This window comes from Schistocerca piceifrons, chromosome 1, assembly GCF_021461385.2.
Source record: "Schistocerca piceifrons isolate TAMUIC-IGC-003096 chromosome 1, iqSchPice1.1, whole genome shotgun sequence".
In the NCBI taxonomy this organism is placed as follows: domain Eukaryota; kingdom Metazoa; phylum Arthropoda; class Insecta; order Orthoptera; family Acrididae; genus Schistocerca; species Schistocerca piceifrons.
This window is the reverse complement of record NC_060138.1, coordinates 1,024,863,677-1,024,869,676: the sequence shown is the minus strand read 5'-3', so window position 1 is coordinate 1,024,869,676 and position 6,000 is coordinate 1,024,863,677.

Genomic DNA, 6,000 nt, shown 5'->3' with positions numbered 1-6,000 from the left:
TATTGGTCTGTAACAGTTCTGTCCAGCAGTTTGAAACTAAAAACTGTCATTGTGCTAGCTGCAAACCCCTTGTGCTTCCTGTCAGATAAAAAGTGTAACTATGTGGTCGAGCTCCACTTGCCACCACAATAGCACGTCATCTGTAAGTAGATTCAGAATACAATTGTGGAGTTCAGTCAGGAATCCTGTAACCATCTTTGGCTGCTGCCACTCATGCTGAGAATGGTCTCCTGTGCAATGCCACTCAAGATACTAGATGTTCTACAAGCTGGCGTGCTCTACCGGCTGAGTGGAGGCTAGCAGCAGCGTGTTACATTGTGATACGAATCTAATGCCACTGATTTGTGCGAGGATTCCATGCTCATAAACAATTGGCGCGAAGTGATACTGCTATTTGCTAGCAATGTAGGACACACATACAACAAAAATCGTAGCAAGAACAATGAAATTTATTTTGAAATCAGCAAATATACACTGCTGGAAAAATGTTAGTACACACTTTTAGAGGTTTCCAATTCGCACAAGATTTATTGTTGTAACATTTCATATTGAGGCCATGAAATTTCTACCTCTACAGATCAATAGCACAAACAGTTCTGATGTATTAGATATTGATCCATGTTGAAACTTCCATATTAATATGTAGCCTGCACAGGTGGCAATGCATGCGATGACTCTGGTATCTAGAAAATTGTAAAGATGGCTAATACTGCCCTGGTACATGTTTTGCCGCACCTGCTCACTTTGTAATTCTACAAGCGTTGTTGGCTGACGAGTCATGCAAGTCACTTCTCGTCCCATCATATCCCACAAGTCCTCAATTGGAGACAAATATGGAGATCATGTTGGCCAGAGAAGTTGCCATGGGCGTACCCAGCGGTGGCAAGGGCGGGGGGGGAGGGAGAGCAGCTGCCCCCCCCCCCCCCCCCCTAGGAGATATTCGAACTCGTTCACGCAGATCCGGGAGTAATGTTTTCGTCCTCGGCATGTTACTGTCGGCAGGGAAGTTTATAGAAATAATAAATTTAGCGATAAGCAATCGGCTCTGCTATTCGCAGGCATGTTACGTCGCCAAGGAACAGCATATTCACTTGTAGGCAGTAAGGGATCATGACTATGTTTAGTTTCTAATGAACAACATCGTTTCTCCTACCATACTTAAATGTAAAATGCTTTTCTGCTCCTAAACTATTAATTTTTTAGTTACAGCTGACGCTAACTGTAGATTAATAGCAGTTGACATGCAGGTTATGAGAAGCAGTAGATGGCGAGACATTTAGTGCAAGTGATTTATAAAATAATTTTTAGAACGTTCCACAAAACTGGTCATCACCGAAAAAACTACCCAGCCCTATTAGGGCTGCCTGAAGCCCTTGTTCACTTGCATAATCTTATCTTTACAAACAATAGCCAAATACTCAGCAGTTTTGGAACCAGTAGTTAATGTCCTGCAGTCTAAGTCTGTAGATATGATTGCGGTGAGGGAACACACCAGAGTAATCCTTGACATGCTCAGTAATGACCGAAAGGAAGCAGACAGAGTAACTAGCGAATTACTTGCAAAAGCACAAGTTATAGCAGAGGAACTGGAAATAGAAATTACTGTTCCATGTTTTGTTTGCAAGCAAAAATTCAGAAACAATCCACCATCCCAAAATGACAACGAATACTGGTGACGTTCGCTGGTAATACCATACATCGAATCATTCATGTCATCAATAAATGTACGATTTTCAGCAGAAAATACACCAGCTTTTGCTCTAAATGAGCTACATCCCTTGAATATGAGCAATTCTAATGTAACAGACTTCCTTGAAAGTGCAGAATTGTTTAAAACATTTTATGGATTGGATGATATTGCCAGAGAACTGGAATTATGGTACAATTTGTGGAGGAAAAAGAATATAACTGAAGCTAAATTAAAGGATATGGAAGTCGTTGACCTGTTTAACGAGACCAATATTTTTTTGTCTTGCATGGAAAAAGCACTAAAAATTTTGAGCACTATTCCATGCAAAACAGCGACTGTGGAACGATCCTTCTGCACACTTCGAAGAGTGAAGACACGGCTCAGAAGCACTATGGGAGAAGAAAGGCTCACAGGAGTGTGCCTGATGAGCGTACACTGCAATTATGTAAAGGAAAACTGCGAGGTGTTAGAGAGGAAAGTAATTGAGAAATTTGCGGCAAATCCTAGAAGATTATTACTGAATTAAAAATTTGTATTTTTAAACAAATACATTCTTATATTTAAAATGTTTATTGAAAGCAGTTTGTCACTAGTTTACTGTTTTATTTAATAAGAAATGCTGCGTGTTTTCTCGGATTGTACAAGTGCATTCTTGTATTTAAAATGTTTATTAAAAGCAGTTTTTCACTGGTTTACTGTTTTGTTTAATAAGAAGTGCTGTATGTTGCCTCGAGTCCTTGTTGAGACTAGTATGACGTGCCCCCCCCCCCCCCCCCCAGTTCAGATCCTGGGTACGACCTTGGAAGTTGCTGCACATCTTGTAGAATATGTTGAGTTTCACAGGCAGTGTAAGGATGAGCATTATTCTGTTGGAGCAATACATCACCTTCCTGCTGCAAAAGAACATATCTAAGAACATTCTGCACATACCAAGCACTGATAAGCATCCTGTTCAGGTGAATGAGGGTTGTAGCTTACTGCACCCCAGTCATAAGGACTGGGTTGGGGCCAGTGTGTCTTGGACAAATGCATTCTATAAGACAGCACTCACCAGGTCCACAATTTATATGCAAATGACCATTATTTTCAGGCAGGCAGTCTCCTTTCATCACTTAAGACCATGGCACATCATTCCATCTTCCATGGGATCCACTGATGGCACGAGGTTGAGCCATGTGTGTCAATTCTGTAGTATGAGTGGAAGATTTGCTGAAGGTGTGCATGACCAAAGTCCTGCTGCCAATAACCGGTTCACAACAGTTCATGTTGACAAGTCAGGGCTAACAAGCTCTCTTACCTGTGTTATGATAGCTGTATGACCTGCCACTGCTGCCCTCACAATACGATGAACCTGTCTGGCATCTGTGCTTTGTGGATATGCAGAATCTCATCAGCAGGTGTTAGAACGTTCTCACGACCACTGACACCAGCATCTTAGAACAATTGATGCAGCATGTCCAACTTGTGTGATAGTTTTTTGCAAGGACCATCTCACCACTCGGATGGTCACAATTTGACCCCTTTCAAACTCACTCAGTTGGCTATAGGAGGCACAAGTGCACCTCTGTGGCATGGTTGCCTGTTTGCTTCACATGTTTGCACCACACTGAGCCTTCTGGCTGTGAGCATCTCCTATTAAAGGGTAGACACAGAATGATGCACTGGCAATTATGCCATTATTCAATCTGTTGGAGGATGATACTGAAACCATTATAAGTACATCTACTACCCCAAAGTGGCATATGCCAACACCAGATGAAATTCAATGTCATCTTTCGAGATGTACTAATCCCCCCCCCCCCCCAGCAATGTAATATCACAATCAATCAATTTTCTACATTAATCACAGAATTTCTGCACCAAATATATAACCCTAGTGTTGAAAATATACAATGAAGAATCAAATGTAGTTACCCATTCAGCCAGCAAACATATCACTGAACTTTAACATCTAAGAGTTCCGGCCTCACAGTATGTTTTAGTTGCACATGTAGCATCAGACATCAGCTGTGGTTCAATGTATATTTTGGCCACAAAAAGCTGACATCAGCATCAGACATTCATTTTCATTCTGGAAAGCCTATCATAGTCATGTAATTGTGCTTATTATATACCACTGAAATCAGTATCCTCACATCTTGCCATGTACCAAGGCCACAGAGGTAACGAGGGGATGACCACCCTGGCTCCCCTTCCCCTGCACTCTGTGCACCCCCTACGATACACCTCACCCCCTGTACTCATGACAGGCAGCCAATGGCTTCCAATTTTTTTTTTTTTTTTAATTTGCATGCCTATTGCCTTATGCTGTCCAGCATGAAGCCCCCCCCCCCCCCCCCAGGCTCCTACGCCATGCCAACTGATGTAGTTACTACATTTGCATTTTCATGGGAGTAAGAGTCAACTGTAGATCACACTTCTGCATGTACCTCTATGATTGAGTGTTTCACGAGAACGAGGATCGGCCTTGTAGTATGTCTGCAAGTTCTATTACATTTGTACTTTTTGTGGGAGTGAGAGACCAATGTAGTTCACATGATGTGCACGTGCATATACTGGTGAGTACTCATTATCCTATGTGCCCACACATTCACCTGCATGTACTTTGGCATACCCAGACCTCTACACACACCTGTCCACATTCCCACACTTGATAGCCAATTGTGGAGTCCATGTTGCACATTATTATAAGCAATATGTATGAAAAAACAATTTTTTAAACACTCTGATGACAACACATGCCTGACACCATCATTTCATCACTATCAGTAAGTTACATATTCAACTGACTAGCTTGTGTTGAGCAAAGAAGAATTTTACATCTCTATTTCTTGTAAGCATGTATCAGAGAAATGCAATCACATCTTTCCACATCAAGAATGGAGGAGAATGCTAGTCAAGAAGCATAAGACCATAGACAGAAGGAATATTATTCAACAAATAACAGCTATGAAGCAGAATGGCAAGAAGATCCATTACGTTATTTGAGCCACCAACATACTGTGCTGCATATTGTGAAATTGTACACCCTTCTTAAAATACCTACACAGTTACCTGTGTAACTGGAAATCTATTTGTCTTGCCTGCAATGGAATATGTATTATTTGTTGAACATATTTTTTTTTCCTATTCAACCACTGGTGTTAATGCTTGCACTGCCTTACAGCAGGGAGTGTTGTACCTTGACATCCTTATCCTTTGACATTTCTCTCACAAGTTGGTGAACTATTTACTGCCATTATTATTCTCTTTGGTACTAAATCTACAGTTTCCTGTGACTATGCTTGTGTGGGTAAAACATTTAGGAGGGTATTCTAGGCAGTGTGCTGAAGTTACAGTTGCAGTGATGATGTGCTAATCACACTGCATGGTTGATAAGCACTTCAGAGCCAAAGGTAGCTCACCATGCTTGCTGCTGTGTGTTTACAGTTTTCTAAAAAAAAAAAAAAAAAGCTGTAGCTCTGTGTGAGTGATTGTAGGATATATTTATTTACAATACTCCTGATCTCTGTGAGCACAGAAACTTTCCACTAAATTATAGACATAGTTAAGCAATAATTATTTATTACATAAGTGCCAAAAATATCCTCGTTATAATTTCTGGACTACCACAACAGCAAGAGGCTTCAATCAAGTTCTTAGCACTACAAATACAAGTCAGCAACACATCATTGTCAGTGCTCCCATCAATTCATGCTGTGGGAAAAAAAGTAAATACAGAAAACTGAATAGTTAACAGCATGATGTGAGAATAGCAGACTTTGTTTTTAAAATCTTACAGCCAACTTCTTCAACAATCACCATCATAAGCAAGGCATGGGAGAGTGCTGTGCATGGATATTTAAAACCTGCAACCTGCTGCTGCTATGAAAAGCTCCACTAGCCCTGTAATACACTGCCAGGAAAAAAAATTAGCACACCCTTTTAGAGGTTTCCAGTTCACTCAAGATTTATTGTTGCAACATAGTGTATGAATAACAACAATCACCATCATAGTCAAGACATGAGAGAGTGCTGTGCATGGTTTTTTAAAACCTACAACTTGCTGCTGCTGTGAATAACTCGAATAGCGCTGTAATACACTGACAGGAAAAAAATACTACACCATTTTCAAGGTTTCCAATTCACTCAAGAGCTTTGTTGCAACAGTGGATATGGAGAACATGAAATGTTTACATTTACAGATCAACAGACCTAGCAGTTCTGAGGTACCAAGTACTGACCCATGCTGAAACACCCATATTAGTATGTGGCTTAGCCCTCACAGGTGGCAATGCAGGCACAGGCTCTAGTAACCCATCATACAGATG